This window comes from Balaenoptera physalus (genome assembly GCF_965194825.1).
Source record: "Balaenoptera physalus genome assembly, contig: HAP1_SCAFFOLD_1864, whole genome shotgun sequence".
NCBI classification, from domain to species: Eukaryota; Metazoa; Chordata; class Mammalia; order Artiodactyla; family Balaenopteridae; genus Balaenoptera; species Balaenoptera physalus.
In genome coordinates this window covers 58,893-71,480 of record NW_028124939.1, presented here as the reverse complement: position 1 = coordinate 71,480, position 12,588 = coordinate 58,893, and the positions used below count along the sequence as shown (strand labels likewise).

The following is a 12,588-nucleotide window of genomic DNA, read 5'->3' as shown; positions in this document are numbered from 1 at the left end:
TTGGACACACCCGGGGGGCAGCTGGTTCCCTCTGGGGCTCCAATCCTGCTGCTGGTGGAGGGGGATGTCCCAGTGCCACACTGGGGGGCTGGGCTGGGGGTGGCAGTCCTCGACTGCAGGCTGGGTGGGGGACAGGCAGACTCACCGGTCTTCTGCCCCGCCTGCTGGTCTTCCTGCAGCTGCACGTTTTCTCCCTGGTAGAGCCACCTGCTTTTCAGGGGGGACACCACAGGGCTTGGAGAAGGCTCGAGTTCACTGCCGCTGAGGTCCCCGCGACAGAAGGGCCTCACAGTTACGATGGAGGCCCCTACCTGGGGTTTCTCGGCGCTCACACTGCCTGTTCCAGCATCCTGGATCTGGTCGCAAGTCAAGCCCGGAGTCGTCACCGTTGTCACCTTCAGGTCCTCTTCACAGGGTGGCTGGAGTGGCTCCTTCTGGCCCATGTTTAACCAAGCATGCCTCATGAGGTCAGGTAAGGTGCCTCTGTCACTGGGGTTGAGGGCAATCATTTTTTGTAATAGATCCCTTATCTCCAAAGACAGATAAGGTGGGATGTGGTATTTCCCTTGTAGGACTTGCTTCCGCAGCTCCTGGAAGTCTTTTCCCACAAAGGGCCGGGACCCAGTTACCATGGCGTAGAGCACTACTCCCAGGCTCCACACGTCCACCGCAGGGCCGCTGTAGCTCTGCCCCAGGAAGATTTCCGGGGCACAGTAAGGGGGTGTGCCGCAGATTGTGTCCATTTGTCCAGAGTCATCACACTTGTTGCTGAGGCCAAAGTCTGCAAGTTTGATATTCATGTTCGAATCAAAGAGGAGGTTCAGTGGCTTCAGGTCCCGATGCACGATGCCCCTCTGGTGGCAGTGCTGCAGGGCGGAGAGCAGCTGCCGGAACGGGCCTCGGGCCTCCGCCTCTGTCATACGGCCATGGATCTTCAAATAGTGGTACATGTCCCCCCCACTGAGGTACTCCATCACCAGAATAAATGCCTCCTCTGTGTTAATCGCCCCCAGCAGTTTTACAATATTGGGGTGATTCAGGAGCTTCATACCGCACACTTCCCGGAAAAGTGCCTGGACACTTGCGACGCTCTGACGCCTTTTCTTAACCACCTTGAGAGCCACCTGTGTCCCGGTCAGAATGTGCCGCGCCAACTTCACTTTACCGAAGGTGCCTTCACCAATGGTGCGGAGGATCTCAAAGCCATCAATATGAGCCTCCTTGTCAGCAGAGTTGGCTGTGAGGCCCTGCATCGTGGTGACCTGCTAACTACACTGACTGACAGCACTACCTAGCAACGCTAACTACGCTAACTAACAATGCTAACTGTACTAACAGTGCTAAGTGTGCTGTCTCTACTAACAACGCTAACTACGCTAACTGTACCAACGGCGCTAACTAGCACTAACTACACTAACTATGCTAATCAAGTATTAACTACACCAGCTATGCTAACTATACCAACAGTACTGACTATGCTAACTGTACTAATCTAGCAATACTAACTAAAATTAAGATACAAATGAGAAAAAGAACAAAGGAAGAAAAGAAAGCAGAAGAAATGGAAAAGAAACACCAAAAAATGGAGAAGAAAAAATTTAAAACTAAAAGAAATGATAAAGAGAGAAAAATGAGAAGAAGGCAAAGAAGAAAGAAAAATGAGAAAAATAAAAAAGAGTAGAGAAAAGAGAAAAACAAATCAACAAAATGGCAGCAACAAGGAAAAAACAAGCTAACTGTAGGTCCAAGGCCGTCAGGTCACCAAAAGCAGCTTCCTGGGCTCTAAGGACCAAAAACCTGGGCCCAGCTGCCCCTTTTACAGGGCTCTGTGAAGTACATCACAGTGGTGCACTCTGAGGTCAGAGCAAGAAATGGACGCATCACAGCTGGGGGTAAACCACAGGGGTTTTCTCACTTCTTGAGTTCAAGGCCCCTTTACACTTAGGAAAAAGGATCCCAAAGAAATTTTTCTTTACGTGTGTTATTAGACATTGGTATTCACTTTGTTATAAATTAAAATCTGTAGGATACTTCAGTGGCCTTTTTATTTCTCGTTTGAAAATCTGTAATAATTTTAAAGACCTCATAATCTCTACACTTGAAATATTCAATTCCTTTTCCTTAAATTCTGGTCTCAAAATAATGTTGCAACTTAACTGACTTCACGATACTATACAAAATGTTCTGCTGCATAAGACACGATAAGGTACATTATGAAAGTTCTATGAAGCTGAGAGAAGATTTGCCAGGAAGGTCATGAGCAGATTTCTCATCAGGAGCCTCGGAGGCCAGATGGCATGGCTCAATGTACTTCAAGTGTTGAAGGAAAGAAACCGTCAACCAAGAATCCTATATCTAGCAAAACTTCCCTTCGAAAATGAGGGAGAAATCAAGACATTCCCAGTTAATCAAGAGTTGAGAGAGTTCTTAACCACCAGACCCGCCTGCCACAGGGAGTTCTTCAGGTTGGAGTCAAGGACCCTGCACAGTAGCTCAAAGCCTTATGAAGAAATAAAGACCTCTGGCAAAAGTAGATAGACGGGCGATGAGAAAAGCTAATACTGTTGTAACTTTGGTTTGTAGCTCCACTTTTTGTTTTCTATTTGATTTAAGAGACTAATATATAATAAAACACACCACACACATAGAAATCAAAAAAAAATCTATACCTAAAGCTATCACTAGAATTAAAAAATTTCACACATCTTATTAATATATACACTTGATGAAAAAAGCGTTGAAAATTAGCATCAATATTGATATAACTATTTAGGAATTTAGATGACATGTTCCCCTATGTAATTAAATTAATATTTGGGAGAAAATTAGGAGATAAAAATTCTTTGAAATCTTAACATTTCATTATAAAAATAACCTTAATAATTACATAAATGAAGTAGAACTTTGGTGTGTAGATTTCTATCTACATATACATGGAAAATTATGAAATATATACAAACATGTACACACAGAATGGCCTTTACATATTCTATGAAAAATTCGTTCCCACCAACTAATGTATCACGGAAAAAAATTTCCAGAGGAGATATAGATAGATAGATAGATAGATAGATAGACAGACGGACAGATATGGATATATGTATCTATGTTTGCCTCTATAGACCCTTACTAGTAGTTGGCATTATGGATGGTTCCACTAATTGACTCTTCTCAAATTTCTCCATGTAAGTTTGAGATAAACATGTAGGACAGCTTTCTTACCATGTGGGTAGTAAATGGGAGCAACAAGGGCTATTGAAGGAGAACACAGCACATTGCTGCGTTAGTCTACTGAATATACTAAAGGGAGAAATTGAACCATCCCCATGTCAATCCTTGGGGATTAAGCAGAAGAACAAGGTGTTTACGTTACTCAAGTTTCAAACAAGCGAACAGACACCTCAGCACTTCCAGGTAACTACATTTCCACAAAAACTCCTATGAACATGCCAATAAGTCCAGAGCATCAAGAACTATGGCTAAAGAGGCCTTATGAGGCACTCAAAGACCTCACTTAGCCTAGAGTAAGTGGTTATACAGACTAATCCTTCTGTAACCCAAGTGAGGGGTGGAGAAGAAGCACTTCCTCATAGCATAGGGCAGTGGTGATGGACAGAGAATATGCAAGGAATGAACTCTTAATACTGGCATCTTGTAGGCACACAGAGTATATAGATCATAGGAACAATGAGAAAAGAAACCTTTAGTTCCTTTAATTGGCTGAATTCATTAGAGGCTAGTATGGTTTCGACAAAAAAAAAAAAAAAAAAAAAAAAGAGGCTCTTTCTAGCACAAGAGTTGGAAGATTGGTGGCCTATTTCAGTAGTTCTTATATAATCCAAACTCAGGTGAACAAGTGTTAGAGACAATATACTTTATTATGATCAATCTTTGTAGGAGAGGCATAAACCCAGTCTGATTATATTTGAAAAAAAACTACTGTGATAATACTTCCCTTCCACGTGTTGGAGTATAATCTGCCATAATATATTTGGAGAAAATCTGGAATTTATCACATTCACAGTGAAAAAAAGAACAATCTGCCAGGGATTGGGGAGGGGAGGAGGGAAGGATGAACAGCTAGAGCAGACAGGATTTTTAGGGCAGTAAAACTATTCCACATGATGTGGTGGTAATGGTGGGTACATAACATCATGCCTTTGACAAAACCCACAGAACTGTAGATCACAAAGAATGTGAGCCCTTAAAATAACTGACTTTATTTTATAACAATGTATCAATGTAGGTTCAATTTTAACATGCTTACCACACCAAGGCAAGATGTTAATAATGAGGGCAAGGGAAGGAGTGGGAGGGGGAGTATATGGGAACTCTGAACATTCTGCTCAATTTTTCTGCAAGCTCAAAACTATTCTAAAAATAAATTCCAATAATTCAAAAAATGTAAAGGGAATAAGAAAGGTATATGAAGTTAATACTAAACTAAAAACTTTGGAGTAGGCATATTAATTTCAACAAAGCTGATTTAAGAATCAGCTTGGGACACCTGGAAACAAAGGGCAGGGTTAGCCCCTACAGCCAGTGCTGCTTTACAAGATTTGGAATAAACACATAACTGAGTCTTTTGCTCCATGTGGGAGTGAAGAAAAGTGTAGGAGGGGCCTTGCCTCCAGCCTTACAGTCAGCTCCCTGAGGGGTTGTTCTCTATCTTGTTTCATAGTGAGACTGTTTATTGGTGACATTCTTTCTGGGTCAAAACCATTCCAGTGGGGGTAAGCTGAGACGAAGTGAGAGAGTGTCATGGACATACATACACTACCAAATGTAAAACAGATAGCTGGTGGGAAGCAGCCGCATAGCACAGGGAGATCAGCTCGGTGCTTTGTGACCACCTAGAGGGGTGGGATAGGGAGGGTGGGAGGGAGATGCAAGAGGGAGGAGATACGGGGATATATGTATACATATAGCTGATTCACTTTGTTATACAGCAGAAACTAACACAACATTGTAGAGCAATTATACTCCAATAAAGATGTTAAAAAAAATTTTTTTTAATTAAAAATACCAAGGAAAAGGTGGGACATTACATATTAATAAAAGTATCAATTCTCCAAAAAGACATAAAACTCCTAAAGTTGTGGAATCTGACATCAAGCTTTCAATATATGTGAAGCAAAAACTGATAGATCAAGTAGGTACAGAATCAGTAAGGATAGACTTGACCAGGACAGTAATAGCAATCAAACTAATATAATTGGCATTTATAGACTACTCCACTCAACAACAATAAAAGATACATTTTTCTCAAGCTCATGTGGATCACAGAGAAAAGTCTCAAGAGGAATTTTAAAAAGCAATTATATAGAATTAAAAATTTTAAAAAAATTGTAGATACAGAGAAAGCAGTGCTGAGAGGAAAATTAAGTGCATATATTCAGAAAGAAGAAAGATCTATAATCAGTAATCTGAGCTCCACCTCAGGAAACTAGAGAATGAAGAACAATTTAATATTAGTGTAAACAGAAAGTAAAAAGAAATAATACATATGTGAGCATAAGTTATTGAAACTGAAAACTTTAGTAGAGAAAATCAATGAAACCAAAAACTTCTTTGAAAAGACCAGCAAAACTGATAAACCTCTAGCCAGGTTAACAGAAAAAGAAAAGAAAAGAAAAAATAATTACCAGTATCAGAAATTAAAGAGACGTCATCCTGACCTGTTTCATGAATGTTAAAAAGGCAGTAAAGAACAACAAGCAGAACTCTATAATTTAGATGAAACAGAATGATTTCTTCACAGACACAAATGCTTAAAACTTACACAAGGAGAGACAGGTAATCTGATCAGGCCCATATCTATTAAAAAAAAAATTGTATCAATAATCAAAAACCTTCCAAAAAAGAAACCTTCAGTTCAGATAGTCACCGGTGAATTTTACCAAATCAAAAGAAAGGGTGCCAATTACCACAATCTCTTCCAGAAAACAGAAGCTGAGGAAACTCATTCTATGAGGTCAGCATTACCATAATACCAAAACCAGACACAAGCATTACGTGACATAAAAATATTTATATATCATGTTAAGAAGTTGAAAACTTTCTCACTAAAATCCAGAAAAAAGGAAAGATATTCTCTTTTACTCTTCCTACTCTCCGTTTTACTGAGATTTTTAGCTAGTACTTTAAAACAAGAAAAAAAAAAAAAAAAGAGAAAGTATTTGGCTTGGAAAGGATTACATAAAGCTGTCTATACTTGCAGATGACATGACTGTCTCTGCAGAAAAATATAATTTTGGAAAATTATGGAAATAATAAAGGACCATAACAAGGTCACAGGATTCATGGTTTAGTATATATTTTTGTGTATATGCTATACATACATATATATGTATTTTGTATATATACCGTACATATAAATATAAACACACATACATTTAATACGTCAATGAAATTTGAAATTAAAACATACCATGTTGGGCTTCCCTGGTGGTGCAGTGGTTGAGAATCTGCCTGCCAATGCAGGGGACACGGGTTCGAGCCCTGGTCTGGGAAGATCCCGCGTGCCGCGGAGCAACTGGGCCCGTGAGCCACAACTACTGAGCCTGCGCGTCTGGAGCCTGTGCCCTGCAACAAGAGAGGCCGCGACAGTGAGAGGCCCGCGCACCGCGATGAAGAGTGGCCCCCGCTTGCCGCAACTAGAGAAAGCCCTCGCACAGAAACAAAAACCCACCACAGCCAAAAATAAATAAAATAAATTTCTAGTTAATATTAAAAACAAAAAAAAAACATACCATGTATATTGTACCATAAAAATGAAGTACTTAAATATAAATCTAACAAAATATGTATAGGAACTATATGTGCAAAACTATAAAATGCTGATAAAAGAAACCAAAGATTAAATAAATCAAGAGTTATTCTGTGTATACTGACTGGAAAAATCAATATTATTAAGATGTTTATTCTTCTTAACTGTATCTATATATTCCATGCAATTCCAATCAAAATTCCAGTGAGCTCTTTTCTTGATATTGACACACTAATATCAAGTTAATGTGGAAAGGAGAAAGACCTAAAACAGCCAAAACAATAATAGAAGATTAACAGCATAGCTGTAGTGCTAACAATTCCTGATTTCAAGAATTACTATAAAGCTACAGTAATCAAGAGAGCATGATATTGGCTCAAGAGTAGACACATAGATCAATTAAACCATAGAAACAGCCCAGAAGGAGAGGCACAGAAATGCAGTCAACTGGTATTTCACAAGGGACAAAGACAATCAAGAGAGAAATAGATGAATGGATAAACAAAGTGTGGTACATTCAAACAGTGCAATATTCTTCAATGAAGAAAAATAAATGAACTAAAATGCCATGAAAGGATATGGATGAATATTAAATGTATAGGGTAAAATGAAAGAAGCCAGTAGCAAAAGTCTACATACTGAATTATTCCACTTATATGACATCTGGAAATGACAGAACCTATAGGCATGGTAAATCAGTAATGGCCAGTAGATTAAAGAAGGGCTAGAAATGATGATGAAACACAGGGAATATGTTCAGAGTTTCAAAACAATGCTGTATACTTTCATTGCAGATACATGACACTAAGCATTTGTAAAATTCCATAGAGCTTTACAGCTCAAATAGTAAATATTAATATAAACAAATTTTAAAAAATCATTTAAGAGGTCAGGGGAATCCAGGATGGGTGCAGAATGTAACTCGGGGCTGGGTATATGGGAACTGTCTGTATTACCCTTTCAATTTTTCTATAAATCTAAAATGTTTTCTAAAAACAAAAACTTATTTTTAAAAAATTCTGCAAGACACAAATAGAATACATTCAAAGAAAGTCACATCATAGTCAAACATCATAAATGAAAATAATATTTAACCAGAAAATAAAAAGATACATTATATTCTGGCACAACAATAAGAAGAATGAGAGCTAACATCATCAGAAACAAGTGAAGCCAGAGATAATAAAATCATATATTTAATGAAATTATAGGAAAAATGTGTAACCCCCAAACTTTATCTCTACTAATAATTTTGTCCCAAAATTAAGGTTAAATAATGAAATTTTCAAATAAACAAGAACAGGCAGAATTTGTTGCTAGCTGAACCAGACTGCAAGGAATACTGTTGATAGCTCTTCAGATAAGACAAAGAAAACCAAACCAAACCAAAACAAACAAACAAAAATGAGCACAAATTTACTGATGTACGTATCTGCAGGAAGAAACGAAGAGCACCGGAAAGGGAAATTGTGAATTTAACCATAAAATAATATTTATAAAATATATTAAATAGTTACTAACTCTTTAAAGAAAAAACTACACTGTGCATACATAACACATAATAGAAGGAGAATGAGTGACAACTAAAGTACAAAGGACAAAACAACAATACATGGTATTTTACTTACAATAATGGCTAACTGGCATAATTTAAGTCACTTTGAAAAGGTAAAGATTAAAAAGCTGAATTTAGAAAATAACCAGTAATAACACAAAGCAACATACATTTAAAACACTGACAGAATTAACAGGAGTTACAGAAAAATATACAATGAACCACAGCTATTTCAAATAGGATTTTCTCATAATTAAAAACAAAACAATCAGTAATGCTATAAAAGCTTTATTTTTTATTGAAGTAAAATTGATGTATACCATTATAAAAGTTTCCGGTGTGCAACACTGTAATTCAATACACAACGGGATCATCATCAAAAGTGTAGTTATCATCCATCACCACAGAGTCGATCCCTTTTACCCATTTTGCCCACCTCTCAACCCCTTCTCCTCTGCTGTATCTCTTCTAGATATAAAAGTTTTAAACTATATTATTATCTAACTTACCTAACAGAAATTTATAGAATACTACATCTGGCAGCTAAAATACATAGTCTTTGGGGCTATAAAACAAGTCTCAATAAGTCACAAAGGATCATATGTTCTGTGAACATACATAAATGAATAAATGCTTTCGCGAAGAATAATGAGATAATCTTATGTGTTTGAGAATTAGCAGTACGTGTCTAAATGAACACTTGTTTAAAAAAATGCAATGGGAATTTAAAATATATTATTGACAGTATGGAAATAGAAATGTACCTTATCAAAACTTATATGATTGAGGCAAAACAGTCTTTGGCTATACTTTATCATTTAAATATGAAAGTTTAAAAAATCAATCAGCTAAGCCTCCATCTCAAGATTCTAAAAAGGAAAAGGGGAAATTTAAAACCCAGAGGAAGAAGAAGGATAAAAAGTAGAATGATGAGAACAAAGATCAAAGATATAAAATAGAGAAAAATAACAAAGCCATAAGCGTTAATCTTTGAAAGTTTAATAAAATTGATAAACTCTGTAGTAGTAGAATAATACCCCCTCCCAAGTTGTATAAGTGTTATTTCCCAGAACCTGGGAATATGTTCCCTTACGTGGCAAAGAGACATTGCAGATGCAGTTAAGTCAGGATCTCCATAGCGTTTCCTGAATTACCCTGGTGAGCCAGTGTAATCACAAAGGTCCTTATTTTGAAAAAGAGTAGACGAGGGAAGCAGAAGTGTCGGAGTCAGAAAAGGAGATGTGACAGTGGAAGCAAAGTGAGAATGATTTCATTTCAGGCTGTAAGTATGGAAGGGGGCCAGTAGCTGAGGATTGGGGAGAGCCTCTAGAAGCTGAGAAAGGCAAGAAACTGGATTCCCAGAATGTGCAGAAGGAATGGGGTCCTGTAAACATTTTAACTGTAGCTTAGTTAGACCTATTTTGAACTGTGATCTCCAGAACTGTAAAATAATCAATTTGTGGTGTTTTAAGTCACTAAGATTGTGTTAATTTGGTACAGCAGCAACAGGAAACTAAGAGAAACCCTTAGCAAGACTGATAAAAAAATGTAAAGTACACACAAATTAACGTTAACTGAAAGCAGTATAGTGGTGCCAATACACATATTTTCAAATTAAAGGAGAATAAGAGAATAGTGTATTTCCTTCTTGATTTTCAATACTGTATTTAGCAGAAACCAACTTTATTTATTAGCATAAGGACATAGGGGCGACAATGAAAAACAACAATCATAAGGAGAAAAAAGAAAAGAAAACAAAATGTACTATTTAATTAATTGTAAATGGATTAAAAAAATCATCCATTTTTAATTTGCTGTTTGTTAACTTTTTTTTTTTTAACATCTTTATTGGAGTATAATTCCTTTACAGTGTTGTGTTAGTTTCTGCTGTATATCAAAGTGAATCAGCTATACATATACATATAGCCCCAGATGCCCTCCCTCTTGCCTCTCCCTTCCCCCGTCCCTATCCCACCCCTCTAGGTGGTCACAAAGCACGGAGCTGATCTCCCTGTGCTTGAGTATCTTTTTAAAACAGCAAGATGTCCGGATCCTAATATCAATAAAACAAATTAGGACCATAAATGACTCCATTAAAATAAATCTGTTGCCCATAAATTTTCTAGCAATTAATATAAATCAACTTTATTATAAATTGTATAGTACACTCCTGCCAAACTGAGAACTATATATTTTATTTCCATCTGTATTTTGAAGTGTGAATACTAGAAAATTAGCTTTAATAAAAGCTCAATTAATCTAAGTAATAATGCCTAAATATCTCTTGGTGTGAAGGGTCTTGAAACACATGACTTTCCATCCCAATGCCAGTTTTGTCTAATCATCTTATGGGCAAAATTTATGTCATATTTTTACTTTGAAAAATCTATTTGGAACAAAGAAAACTATAGTTAGGCAACAATTCCTGTATTGTTGAAAATTAGCAACTGTTATCACAACAACAACAATAAAATGTACTTTGACTCCAATGTAATTATGTACTTAATTTTTCTCTTTTTTAGTTTTCAAGAACCATTTTTTATTAAACCCATATAAGAAAATTTACTTATCGGTGTTATTTCTATTTAATTTACAAGAAGACTGAAGCAACAGTTATGTCAGTATTATATATTGCTTAAATTTTTTCACTGATTTTATGTTAGAGTTATTTGGAAAGTTTATAGTCCTTAAATTTCGATTAATGTCCTCACATTTTGTTGCATGTGTGCTCAGTTCTCCCAAAAATTATTTGAACTTGACCACTCTGAATATAAAGCTGGCATTCAAGTCGATCAAAAAATTACTTATGTCTTTGGTGAAATGTCTATTTACGTCTTCCGCCCATTTTTTAATTGGATTGTTTGTTTTTTTTGATATTGAGCTGCACGAGCTGTTTGTATATTTAGGAGATTGATCCTTTATCAATTGTTTCATTGGCAAATATTTTCTCCCATTCTGAGGGTTGTCTTTTCATCTTATTTATGGTTTCCTTTGCTGTGCAAAAGCTTTTAAGTTTAATTAGGTCCCAGAAGACATACAGATGGCCAAGAGGCACACGAAAAGATGCTCAACATCACTAATTATTAGAGAAATGCAAGTCAAAACTACAGTGAGGTGATACCTCACACCGGTCAGAATGGCCATTATCAAAAAATCTAGAAACAATAAATGCTGGAAAGGGTGTGGTGAAAAGGGAACCCTCCTGCACTGTTGGTGGGAATGTAAGTTGATACAACTATGGAGAACAGTGTGGAGGTTCCTTAAAAAACTAAAAATAGAACTACCATATGACCCAGCAATCCCACTACTGGGCATATACCCTGAGAAAAGCATAATTCAAAAAAGAGACATGTACCACAGTGTTCACTGCAGCACTATTTACAATAACCAGGACATAGAACTAACCTAGATGGATAAAGAAGATGTGGCACCTATAGACAATGGAGTATTACTCAGTCATAAAAAGAAACGAAACTGAGTTATTTGTAGTGAGGTGGATGGACCTAGAGTCTGTCATACAGAGTGAAGTAAGTCAGAAAAAGAAAAACAAATACGTATGCTAACGCATATATGGAATAGATTCCATATATGCAATCTAAAAAAAAAAAAAAATGGTACTGATGAACCTAGTGGCAGGGCAGGAATAAAGATGTAGACATAGAGAATGGACTTGAGGATATTGGGGTGGAAGGGAAAGCTGGGGCGAACTGAGAGTATGACATACATACACTACCAAATGTAAAACAGTTTGCTAGTGGGAAGAAGCAGCACAGCACAGGGAGATCAGCTCGGTGCTTTGCGATGACCTAGAGGGGTGGGATAGGGAGGATGGGAGGGAGGCTCAAGAGGGATATGGGGACACGTGTATGCATATGGCTGATTCACTTTGTTGTACAGCAGAAACTAACACAGCATTGTGAAGCAACTATACTCCAATAAAGATCTATTTAAAAATTACGTATGATTTAAGTGAAATTCATTAAGACTAAGTACTTAATGAAAATTAGCAAGGTGTTTCATCTCTCTTCAGAAACAAATATCCATTTTTACCTTTACTTGATATATCTGAAGTAACGTATATAGATTTGCCTTTGAATATTACATTTCTTCCATCTGGTCCACTACTATTTTGGAAAGCTTGGTCCTTTCTGAGTGAGAAACATAAGATTTGAAATGATTAAGGTCCATTTATAACATTACTATTTGCTTAAATTTTATATCATTATCTGTCATTATTGAGTAGAATGCATCACCCCTGAAGGAG

General features: G+C 37.0%; 1 long non-coding RNA gene across 3 annotated transcripts in view; it reads right to left on the bottom strand.

Moving 5' to 3' along the window:
- Positions 1-12,588, bottom strand: part of LOC309654070 — a 60,154-nt gene that overhangs the window by 23,588 nt on the left and 23,978 nt on the right. Inside the window, exons 2-3 of one of the 3 annotated variants that reach the window (XR_014259798.1) lie at positions 6,431-6,585; positions 5,194-5,817 (exon numbers count right to left, since the gene is read on the bottom strand). This is a non-coding gene — a long non-coding RNA (uncharacterized lncRNA). Of the gene's footprint in view, positions 1-5,193; positions 5,818-6,277; positions 6,586-12,588 lie in introns of those variants that run through there. The other 2 variants (XR_014259797.1, XR_014259799.1) reach the window with 2 other exon arrangements.